Source organism: Sphaerodactylus townsendi, linkage group LG06 (assembly GCF_021028975.2).
Source record: "Sphaerodactylus townsendi isolate TG3544 linkage group LG06, MPM_Stown_v2.3, whole genome shotgun sequence".
Lineage (NCBI taxonomy): Eukaryota > Metazoa > Chordata > Lepidosauria > Squamata > Sphaerodactylidae > Sphaerodactylus > Sphaerodactylus townsendi.
The window spans coordinates 63628237-63641303 of NC_059430.1; positions in this window are offsets into that span (position 1 = coordinate 63628237).

The window sequence follows — 13067 nt, forward strand, 5'->3', positions numbered from 1 at the left end:
CTAATCTTAAATCTTTTTTGATGGAGTGAAAAGTTTGGTAGATAAAGGGAATACTGTGCATGTAGTAGACCTTGATTTTAGTAAGGCCTTTGACAAGGTTCCTTATGATATTCTTGCAAAAAAGCTAGTAAAATGTGAGCTAGACAAGGCTACTCTTAGGTGAATTTCTAATTGGTTGACCAACCAAACCCAAAGGATTTGGCTCACCTTCATCACAGAGAGAAGTAACTAGTGGGGTGTCACAGTGTTCTGTCCTGTGACCAGTGCTATTCAGTATCTTTATAAATGTCTTGGAAGATGGAATAGAGGGCATGCTAATCAAATCTGCAGATGACACCAAGTTAAAAGGCGTAGCTAATACCCCAGAGGACAGGTTAGAATTCAAAATGACCGTGACACATTAGAGAGCTGGGCCAAAACTACCAAAATGAATTTCAACAGGGAGAAAAGTAAGATACTACACTTAGGTAGAAAAAATGAAATGCATAGGTATAAGATGGGTGACACTTGGCTTGACACCAGTACATGTGAAATGGATCTGGGAGTCTTAGTAGACAAGCTAAACATGAGGCAATAATATGATGTGGCATCTAAGAAAGGCAAGGCGATTCTGGGCTGCATCAATAGGAGTATAGTGTCTCTAGATCAAAGGAAGTAATAGTATCACTCTATTCTGCACTGGTCAGATTTGACCTGGAATACTATGACCAGTTCTGGGAATCACAGTTCAAGAAGGATATTGACAAGCTGGAGCATGTCCAGAGGAGGTTAACCAAAATGGTAAAAGGCCTGGAAGTAGTGGTGGGATTCAGCAGGTTCGCATCACTTCGGCAGAACCGGTTGTTAAAATGCCTCTAAACAACTTCTTGTTAAATTATTTAAAACCCACCACCGGAACCAGTTGTTAAAATGCCTCTAAACAACTGCTTGTTAAATTATTTAAATCCCACCACCAGAACCATTTGTTAAATTGTTTGAATCCCACCACTATGGAATCCATGCATTATGAGAAGAGACGTAGGGAGCTGAGTACCTTTAGTCTGAAGAAAAGAAGGTTATGGGGTGACATGGTAGCCAAGTTTAAATATTTGAAGGAATGTCATGTTCAAGGGGGAACAAGCTTGTTTTCTGTGGCTCCAGAGACCAGGACAAAGAGTAATAGATTCAAGGTACAGGAAAAGAGATTTCACCTAAACATTAGGAAGAACTTTCTGAAGGTAAGGGCTGTTTATCAGTGAAATACCCTGCCTTGGAGGGTGGTGGAGGTTTTTACACAGAGGCTCGATGGTCAGCTGTTTGGGAGTGCTTCGACTGTGTGTTTCTGCATAGCAGCAGGTTGGACGAGATGGCTCTTGTGGTCTCTCCCAATTCCGTGATTCTATGGTTCCATTCCAGAGTTCAAGTGTTTTGTCACCAAAGTGAAAAATCTAATGAGAAGTCATATTTGTAAAACCAGTACAGGCCAGAGAAGACCTTGAAAGTTTCTTTTAAGCTTTCTCCTCACATAACAGAAGAGGAAACCTGAGGTAATATTTAATAATAAAAAGTTTTTCCAGGGTCTTTATCCTTCTTCCATTAGTTTTTTTCTTTTCCCACCATTTTTTAAACAATTCATTCTGTTTGCTCTTTCTACCATGTATGAACAGCAAATAATGGGCTAATTTCAGACTGTCACAGCTGAGGCAGCCTGAAAGAACAGATAAACAAAGCCTGTGACTAAAGTCAACCACACAAAGGCCTGGGGAGGGTTCGTTGAGAGGATGAAAATCTCAGTGCTGTGAAGTGTTTTCACAGGTGTTGACTGTTGAATTTGAAGAGCTCCAGGCAAATGAGCATTTTTCCTCTGAAAGGAAGAGGTGGGCAATGGATGCTTGTTGGTTTTCAAATGGCCATTTACTTTCAAACAATTGCATCTAAAGAATAAGACAAAGAAGTGAAAGCTAGGCAGAGGGATATAATTTATTCTTTTTAAAAATATATATATTCTTTATTCTTTTTTAAAAATTCTGAGGAAAAGTTCTTGATCTTGACTGATACTCCATATTTAAGCCAAGCAAGAAGAAAGCTATTGTAGTACTTTAAATTTAAACATTAAGCTATACAAATTCTCAGAATGAAACTGAAGATGCTAATAATTTTGTTAGTATATATGATAAGCTATAGCAAACAACACCAAAAAGCAACTGAATATCCTGTTGGGTAACCTTGATTAAATTTATGGTGGCATTATCACAGAGAACACAGGACATAGAAAAGTGGGCAAGTGCCTAAAGTTACCAACCTCAAGGTGGGGCCTGGAGTTTTCCCAGAATTACAACAATAGTTGTCATCCTGCAGTTTGGAACTGGAGTTCTCCAAGAATTAAAACTGATCTCCATACAGAAGATCAGTTTCCCTGGAGGAAATGGCAGGTTTGAAGAGTGGAGCCTGTGGTATCACAAACTATTGAGCTTCCTCTTCACCTTAAACTCTGCCCTTTTGAGGTCCAAGACTTTAAAAAACTAAAGTTGGCAACTGTGCCTACAAGTCATTGCCAGACTCTGTGGAATTATACCCTGCTGAGGTCCCTCTCCTCTCCAAATCCCATCCTCCCCAGGCTCCACACTCAAATTTCCAGGAATTTCCCAACTCCTTAGTATCATCCTACTTTCTTTGTGTGAAAGTTTCCCTCTCATTTGTTTGTATTCTTTCCATGAGCCTTTGAGCAGATGCTTGCTAGCTAGGATAGCTATGAAGCATGTGTAAGCCATGGTGTCCCAAAGAGGAGAAAAAGTGGGGTAAAAATAAAGTTCCTTTAATAAAGATCCTCTGAAGATGTCAGTCACAGATGCCGGCGAAACGTCAGGAGAGATTGGTACTGGAACATGGCCATACTGGAAAACCCACAACACCCTATAAATAAAGTTAATTGATTAATTTTAAAAGGATCTTTTTTATGTTTATGTTTAGTTTTTATTTTTAGTTTAGTCTTAAGCGTACAAATGGGTAGCGCTTACCTTAAATATGAGAGAAAAATAATTTATTATTTTATGTTCATCTCACTTTTTGGGCATGTGGCTCATAGGAAACAAGAGATTATGTAAATTTAGGAGTAGTTCATCGACTATCCTGGGCAGTTGACTCAGGCTCCATGCTGAGGTCCCCATTACTCCTGAAGCGAGTTCCCTTGAAGCTGTCTGCATAGCATGGGGTGGAGGCATTCCATATGGAGCTGCCTAGCCAGTTGGCTTTTTCTCTTGAGGGGTGAAGGAGGAGTGAAGCCTGGTTAGTTGGCTCTTCCTCTTGAGGGGTAAGGGAGGGGTGAGGCCCTCAACAATTGCTCTGGGGCCTCATATTTTGAGCTCTGCCCAGGAACCCAGAATCATTAAGACCACCCTTATGTAAGTTCAATAACATTCTTTGGTTGCCTCCTGTCTCCTTTTTGTTGTACTCGTTGTATTCAGTTAGATATTGCAGAGAAGAAGACTTTCAGCTGGAACTAGACAGGCATATTCCTGCCCTTGACAACTGTAAACTAGCAGAGCCAGGGGCACATCACCCATGGAAACATGGAGTAATCCATGTCCCTGGGCACACACCACATGGTTACATGGGGGAGGAGCACTGTGTGCCAGCCAGGTCCCTGCGCCTGGCCTCTCCTGCTGGTGGGGAGGGCAGGAGCTGGCCTGTACCCATAGCACCCATCTGAGCCATCTGCCTGAGCCACGGTAAGCGAGGCATGGAGGGGAATGGGGCGCTTGACCAGGTGTTGCCCCTGGGCACGATTTTACCCTCTCCCCTGTATGCCTCTGGCAGGAGCTGATTTTGAGTGGAGTCTGGATTTACGAATGATAGAGATCTCTGTCTGGCAATCATTGTACTTTTTAAACTGTATATGTGATAGCATTGATATAATCTTGAGATGTGAAAATTTTAAAAATCAGACAACTTTTGGACCCCACAACATACAAAAAGTTAAAACAGGACCCAACCAACAAAATCACCAGGAAAACCAACACCTTGATTAAAAACTCCTCAATTGATCCAATCATTTGCCAATGTCTCTGCAAATCTGAAGCTCACCCTCCTAGACTCTATGGACTCCCAAAAATCCACAAGGACTCCACTCCACTCAGACCTATTGTGAGTGCAATTGGATCTCCTACATATGATTTGGCAAAGTTTCTGGCCACACAACTGCAAATCCATATTGGACTTACTACATATTACATTAAGGACTCAACTCACTTCATTGAAAAAATCAGCAAACTCAAACTCAACCCCAATGACAAACTGATCAGTTTTGATGTGATGTCCCTATTCACCAAGGTCCCCATAGCAGACACCATGACACTCATTAACCAGAAATTCCCAAAAGACATCACAGCCCTGTTTCAACAACATTGTCTCATCACTACTAGCTTCACTTCCAGTGGGATAATGAATACTATGAACAGAAAGATGGGAGTAGCCATGGGTAGCCCTCTTAGCCCTGTAATAGCTAATTTTTTTATATGGAACATTTTGAGAAACAAGCACTGAAAAACCCAGCACCAAAAAAGCTCCACCATATGGTTCCGTTATGTGGATGACACATTCACCATTTGGAGCCACGGAGAAAGAAGAACTAAACAAGTTCCTGGACCCATATATCAAATAACAAGATCCACCCTAACATCCAATTTAGTTGGAAAAAAGAAAATGAAGGAAAAACTGCCATTTTTAGATGTTTTAGTCATCCATAAGAAACCAAACCAGCAATTGGGACACACAGTATACAGGAAAACCTAAGCACACAGACAGTATTATCTACACAAAAACTCCAATCACCATCCAGGGCAAAAAGGAGCACCATAAGAATCCTTTGGTACATCACGCATAAAACCAGAATCTTGTGAACCTCACCTCCTACAAGATGAATTGAATCACCTAAACAAGGCTCTACAGGCTAATGGTTACTCTAATACAGAAATCAGAAGGCTGCAAGCATCTCAAGAACAAAGCCACATGAACAAAGAGATAAAGAGCCATCTAAGAGGAAAAAAGGTGTTCTTACCATACATCAAGGGAACTCACTGATCAAGCATAGAAAAAACTGTTGAGAAGAAGCACAAACCTACAAAAACCAATCTACAGACCCACTAAGAAAAATTCAACAGATGCTCACATGTTCAGCAAAGGATAAGAGGGATCAACTTAGCTACTGTCAGGGAAAGTCTTCATCGCGATACCTCATGCAGCTGTGGACAAGTTCTACATAGGAACCACCAAGCATGAAAGCGCACAGACCATTAACAAAAGAACCACGAAAGGCACTGCAGACTATTTTCAGCTTTTCAAGAAAAATCAGCAATAGGCAGAACACATGATAAACCAACCTGGACATAGAATATTATTTGAAAAACAGAAATTCTGGACCACTCTGAAAGCCACTACGTCCAGACTACACAGAGAAGCAACGGTGAAATCCATAAGCACATGGACAATTTTAACAGGAAGGGGAAGAAACTAAGGGAAATGAATAATAGAACAGGTACTTGGCTGCCAGTGTTGAGAAAATATCCAGAGTCAAGACAGTGGTTCTGAATCTCAGCTCCCACACAAACACAGGGATGATCATAGACAAAAGAAACAAAGGCCAGGATACTTCTATCCAGATGCTCCCACCAGTGACCTTGCTATCTCCAGTGTTACTCCCATGCTATAGTCTTCATTGTTACTCATACTTCTATTCAGATGCCCTCAACTATTGACCTGGTTGCCTTCTTTGTTACTCACAGACAAGGTTTCTCCACCCACCCTGGACACTCCAACAGATATATACTCCACTTGCTTTCCCAACATCAGATCCTCTGAAGATGCCAGCCACAGATGCAGGCGAAAGGTCAGGAGAGAATGCTGCTAGAACACGGCCATACAGCCCGGAAACCACACAGCACCCAAGTGATTCCGGCCGTGAAAGCCTTCGACAATACAATCATACTTCTTGTTTTGTGATCATAAACCAAAACAGTTGTTGGTGCTGTTTTCCAACTTAATCTGTCCAGAGAGCTTTTGGGAGATAGAATTAGAGATTCATTTGTTGGCAAAATATTAGCACCATTTCCATGAGACATTAGTCACAAGATCTAATTAGCTCACTTCTAATGGAAAGAGTGAAATATTTGTCTTGCTTTTACTGGAGATTAGCACCTTCTGTTAATGCTTCAAAAATAAGAGGTACTCAAATATTTGTAAATCTTCATGCTTTTTTTAAAAAAACCACTTAAATATTATATATTTAAATATTGAATTAAATATTGAATTCAATCATATTGAAGTGAAATAGTGCAAAAAATTGTTGAAAGCCAGAAAGACAGCAATTTTGTGAAATAATAACTGGAGATTATACAAAGCAGTATCACACCAGAATATTTCACAAGTAGTAACTTCTCTGAATATATATAAATTAACTTCATGATGAATGGTTACAATACTTTAGTGCACAGTGTTTTTTGAATGACTCTCCTTGGAGCCAACTGCTTCAACACAGTTGCAGAACATCTCCTTTGCATGCAAGTCTCAGGTTCAATTTTTACTCCTTAGTTAACCAAATAATGTAGTAAGTGATGTGAAAGTTCTTGTCCTGAAACTCTCAAGAGCTGCTGCCGGTCAGAGTAGACAGTACTGACTCTGATGGAACAATGGTCTGATGTGCTATAAGGCATCTTCATGTATTCACATGGATTATTGTCTGACAGAATGACCTCAGAAAATCACTTATCCAATATTTACATAACAGTTACTGAATAAGAATAGGTTTGAGAGTTCATAATCCGTCCTGGCAAGAGGAGCAAGTCTATAATGTCATGTTGTTGAGAACCTGGCCTTGAAATATATGTTGCTTACCATGAATGACAACCACTGTGATGAGGCGCTTCTCTTATCTTGTTGGGAATTGCCAGAATGCACCACAGAGTGCTCACTGTGAACTTAGGTAACCTTTCTCTGCAACAGAGCTCTGGAAAATTCAGTTGAAAAACCTGCAGATTTTTCTTACAAAACAATATTGGTATAGTAACTCTATTAAGCTTTTATGGTCTACTAGAACAACAACATCATCTTGTTTTTATTTATTTTACAACTGTTGGTGTTCCCTACATATAACAAGCTCAGTGATCTCATCACCCTTGGTGTGGTGGAGGAGGAGGAGCTGGGTTTTATATCCAGCTTTTCTCTACTGAAAGGAGTTTCAAATTGGCTTACAGTCACATTCTCTTCGTTTCCCTACAATGGGCACCTTAAGAAGTAATTGGGGTTGAGAGAGTTCTGAGATAACCGTGACTAGCCCAAGCTTACCCAATAGGATACATGTGGGAAAGTGGGGAACCAAACACAGTTTGCCATATTAGAGTCCACTGTTTTTAATTACTACAGCTTGCTGGCTCTCAATAGCCTAAGCCCCATCTATAGCCATAGTATCAGAGTAGCAAACACACTTTCATTTATTCATTTTATATATTAGAATGTACATTTTGTATGCAGCAAAGTGTCTCAGCAGATACCTTTCTTGAAACAGGGCATAGAGTATGTTACAGTAAGTTCTAATATACACGTAATTTTAAAATTAGGGGCAATATAGTTTGGCCTATACAATAACTCCTGGAGCTTGAAACATTTATGGGGCTTTTATTGCTGAAGATCTTTTTTAAAGATAGAAATTATCATTTTTCATTTTTTTCTTGCTACATCAGCAGCCATTTTTGTTCAATGCAAAATCATAAATGACAGTAATTTATTCCATCAATCCTTCCCTCAATGCATTATAGGCCCCTGGAGATCCTAAATATGATGATGCTCCTCCTGCATTTTTGCCTAGAGCAAATTTCCTCCAAGGGTTGAGGACTCAAGTACCTCTGAGCTTGCTTGTAGCCAGTGTCAATCAGCAGCTTCCATATAAACAGACTCCACTGCCTTTGCTTTCCCCTTTCCAAGCAGTTCATGATGAAATTACTCACTAGAGATAACAAATTAATCTCATAACTGTAGATATCAAAACAACAAAAATATCAATTCAGCCAATAAAAGTGAAAACTGTAATGTCTGTAAAGTTAGCATATTATTTGTAGTTGTTGACCAGCCTGAAAGGAACAATAATATTGAAGCCAAACTACAAAGATATGACTAGATACATCTATATAAACTTTCATTTCCAGATTTTCATGAAATGACATAGATCATCATGATCTTTACCAACCTGTTTTTCAACCTAATTTTGGTTCTGAAATTACCATATAGTGCCATTCTAAGTAAGTGAACTCCCTGGAAAATGTACTTAGAATTGCACTGTTAGCCTCTTTAATTTTTCATTTATACTCTGTCTCTCTTTCCAGTTGGTTCCCAAAGCAGGTCGATTCCCCACGGTCAATTAATTGCATGATACACAAAATATCAAGGTTTCAGAACTCCCCACTGCTTAACCACCGAACATGGATTAATCCCGGTTCTGGCACTCCCTCTCTGCCTTATCACACGTTTTTTAAGAACCTGCATGGAAGTGCAACTCTTTAAAAAATACGTGCCAAAGCTGGATTGGTGGGGAGGTTCAGGGTTTGAATGTAGGTTTCTTTTCCTGCCATTGGGAGTGACATGGAGCCTTCTAGCCAATCAGCGAGCAGCGGGCTGTGCGTGATTCACACTCAGCCCTTTTTTTCGTTTTGCGCCAGTGACATGGCTGCATGGAACATGATTTCTGTGCCAACTATAAACTAAAATTAGACTATGCCAGTGCAGCTGCATGGGTAAAGAATGCCAAAGCCATGCATAAATGTAGCTTAGCGAGAAAAACAGCTACCGTTCTATCTACGCATGTGCGTGGTGACGTAGCTGTGCAAAAAGAGTTTAAAAAAATTTCCACCCCAACACAGCGCAACAGCCAATCAGGATGAGGAAGAAAGAGCCACTGAGCAGATCACACGTTCGATCGCACTATCGTGAGGAGTGCTACACTGTTTGAAACCGTGATAGACATCAATGTCTTCATCACACACTTGCTGCATTGGGGAGGGTGAAACCACAATGAAAAAGGTGCCATTTCTTTTGAAACCTGGTTGTATTCAGCTTTAATTTCCCAGTGGAGAAATAGCCGCAGTTTACATTGTTTTAATCATTTCAGAGGTTCTTTTTTTTTTAATAGATTTTTATTGTATAGAGTATTTATACATTTGTTACATTTAGTATTTTTCTCTCATCTATACATTTTTTCCATTTTCGCCCCCCTCCCCCCTTCTTCTTGTTAATTTTTTCATGCAAGCAGCAGGAGGTTCATTCTTCTTATTCTCTTATTCCATGGCTCTTCGTTAAATCTGGCATCTTCCATCCATTCTTTATACACTGTCCATATCTTCTTAATATCTTCTATTTTTTCTTTCCATAAAATATTTTTGTCAGTCTTTCGAATATCTCTAGTTGTATTTGTTCCCATACATATTCCAACCATCTGGAAACTGTCCATTTTTTTTTATCTTTCCAGCCCAAAGCGCTTCAACACCGCGTGTGCTGCTCTGATCATTATTTTATACATTGGTTCTAAACTTCTATTCACTCTAATGTCATCTATTATCCCCACAATTAGTAATTCTTTATTTACTTCAATCTTTACTTTGACCAATAGTTCTACATATTTTAAAATATTTTCCCAAATTTTTTTTACCATTTTACATTCTATCCACATATGTGTATAATATGCTCCATTTTCTCCACAATGCCAACACTTTGGACTCAGGCCTTTAATCATGTAAGCTAGCTGTATTGGGGTTCTGTACCATTTTAGTATAACCTTTCTTTCTAATTCCACATATTTTTCAATCTTTATCTTCTTCATACTATCCATTAATTAGGGTTGGTAAATGGGAAAAAAATTCGGCCCCGGTTCGGATTCGGGTCCAGTTCGGATGTATGGGGTCGGATCCCCCCATATCTGAGCCTGCCAGGCTCGGATACACCCGAATTTCCGAGATTCTCGGGTTCGTTTTTATTTTTTGATGTTTTTCCCTGTTTTGGCCTGCAGGGGGCGCATTTTTGAAGATATTGGCATGAAAATTTCAGGGTATCTTCAGAATACTGTTCTGATTATGCACCCCAAGTTTGGTGCAGTTTGGTTCAGGGGGGCCCAAGGTGTTGGACCCTCAAATATATCCCACATATTCCATGGGGTTCAATGGAAGCCAATGGAATATAGGGTCTATCTTTTATGGTCCATAACATGGGCCCCGCTGAACCAGACTGGACCAAATCCTTAGGTGCATGATCAGAACAGTATTCTGAAGACAATTCCTTACACTTTTCATGTTGATACCTTAGGTCAGTTCCCTGGCTGCAGGCAACTTGCGATTTTTGCCTAAGATTCTGTGGTTTGCATTGAATTTTTTCAATTGCTTTCAATGGGGGAATTCCTGGGGTGCCTGCAGAGGGCGCATTTTTAAAGGTATCATCACCAAACTTTCAGGGTGTCTCCCAGACGCTATTCTGATCATACAATCCCATGTTTGGTGCAGTTTGGTTCAGGGGTCGGTTGCGGACCCACAAACAGGTGGTCCATTATCACCCAATGTCGAGGAGGGGGATGAAAAATGCAAACCATTTTTTTTAAAGCCTTCGACAATACATTTTTTTAAAGCTAGAGACACCAAAATATCAGGGTATCATCTGGAGACTTTCATGATCATAAAATTCCCCTAGGTTTGGTGCAGTTTGGCTGAGGGGGGGCCAAAGGATCCTTGAGGAACCTTGCTTTTAAACAACAGATTTTTGTGCTACTGTGTGATGTTTGTGTGATTTTGGGGTGACCACTAAGAGAAAAAAATCATTAGGATCGGTGAGGATCCATTCTTTTTGAGCATGTTTTTGGGGCACTGTTGGGTCATGAAGCGTGGGATGTGTGACTGCTTTGTGCAGACATGTATCTAAGGACTTGTGCCATGATGTGGTGGTGATTTTGGGGTGACCAAGTGAAAAAAACCATGCGGATCTTTGAGGATCCATGCTTTTTAACCATGTTTCTTTAAGGCACTGTTGGGCCATGAAGCATGGGATGTGTGTGACTGCTTTGTTCAGACATGTGTCTAAGGACTTGTGCCATGTTGTGGTGGTGGATTTTGGGTGACTCCGCGAAAAAAACCATGCGGGATCCTTGATGATCCATGCTTTTTAACCATAAGCTTTTAAGGCACTGTGGTAAGAAACTCCCAGGCAGGTGGAATTCACACATAACCCTATTAAAGTTTTTAGTTAGTTGCCTCAGTTAAAGTAGTTGATTTTTTTCAGTTAAAGTGCTGCTCTGCCACATTTCTAACATTGGGGATGTGGATTCTCTCTGCTTTGTTTCTTTTTCCCCCAGCACTTTTTTTTTCTTCCAGCCTCATTGTGCTGTCCTGCCGTCCACTGGAGTGGAGAAGCCTGTGGGACAGCGGGCTTTTCCCCACTCCCTTCCATCCCCTCTATGCCGCCGCTGCTGCTCTCAGCGCGCGGCATCCCAGGCTGGGCGTCCAGCCGCCCACACGACTCCGGGCTCTGTGCTGGGTCGCCAAAAGGCGCCGCTCAGAAGAGCGCCTGGGATGCCGGGCTACGGGCTGAGGGGGGGCACGACAGCCGCAGTGGTGGGGCGACCGCGCTTGTGGCCGCCTCTGCTGTGGGGAGGGAGGAGGAACCCCGCCATTTCCTCCCCTGGCAGCGCCGGGCCACGGTAAGCGGGGAAAGGCCTGAGCGGCAGCGGCGGGGCTGCTGCGCTGTGGCCGCCTCTGCCGTGGGGAGGGAGGAGGAACCCCGCGCTACTCTTCCCTGGCAACGCTGGGCTTACGGGTAAGTGGGGGAAAGGCTCATGCATGTAGCGGCAGGGCGGCCAGGCAGGGTCAGCCCCTGCCGTGGGGAGGGAGGAGGAACCCCGCGCTACTCTCCTCAAGTGGCGCAGCGGGCTTACGGCTGCAGTGGGGAAAGGCCCAGCGGCAGCGGGGGGGGGGGCGCCTGGCGCCAGGTCAGCCCCTGCCGTGGGGAGGGAGGAGGAACCCCGCTGGCCACTTTCCTCCTGGCAGCTGGGCTTACTTTTGCAAGTGGGGGAAAGGCCTAGCGGCAGCGGCGGGGCGGCCGCGCTGTGGCACGCCCCCGCCGTGGGGAGGGAGGAGGAACCCCGCTGCTACTCTCCTCTGGCAGCTGCAGCCATTTCTGTGGGTGGGGGGGACGCGCCCAGCGGCAGCGGGCGGGCGGCTGTATTGTGGCTGCCCCTGCCATGGGGAGGGAGGAGGAACCCCGCTGGGCCATTTCTCCTCAAGTGGCAGCTGGGCTTACTGCAGGTGTGGGAAAGGCCCAGCGGCAGCGGGGGGGGCGGCTGCGCTGTGGCCGCCTCTGCCGTGGGGCCGGAGGAGGAACCCCGCTGGCCACTTTCCTCTGGAGAAGCGCTGGGCTTGTGGTGGGTGGGGAAAGGCTCAGGCGGCAAGTGGCGCGGGCGTGCTGCGCCAGGTCAGCCTCTGCCGTGGGGAGGGAGAAGGAACCCCGGGCTGCCCTCCTCAAGTAGCGCTGGGCTTACGGTAAGTGGGGAAAGGCCCAGTGACACTGTGGGTAAGTGGGGTCTCTTTGGGTGGGAAACCCCAGGGGACCATTCTGTGGGTTTTTTATTTTTGTAGCTTGAAGTCTCCACTCATCCCACCGCCACTTTGCCAGGATGCATGGGAGTTCGGGGTCTTGGCTCTCATGGGTTGGGCGGGAATTGAGGCTGGGTGGGGGTGGGTGCTTGTAGGACTCTTGGCGGGAGTGGGGTGGGGGAGCTGGGCGCCATGTGGCGGAGTAGGGTTTGTTTTGTTTTTTTTTACTTTGAAGCTGCTCTCGTCCTGCTTTCATTTGAAGTCCCGCTCGTCCTAAGCTTCTGCCAGGAGGCTGGAGCTGGGCCAGAAGGAGCAATTTTATTTTCCCCAGGCTGGCTCGGAGAAGCCGCTGGCTCGGGGGAAGGGCCAACTTCGGATTGCGTTTAGTGAGGAGGGGGCAGGCTCGGCTCCTCGGCCCTCCGACCCCCTCCGAACTGGCTGATCTCGGCCTGATTTGCCGTTCGGGAGGGGCCG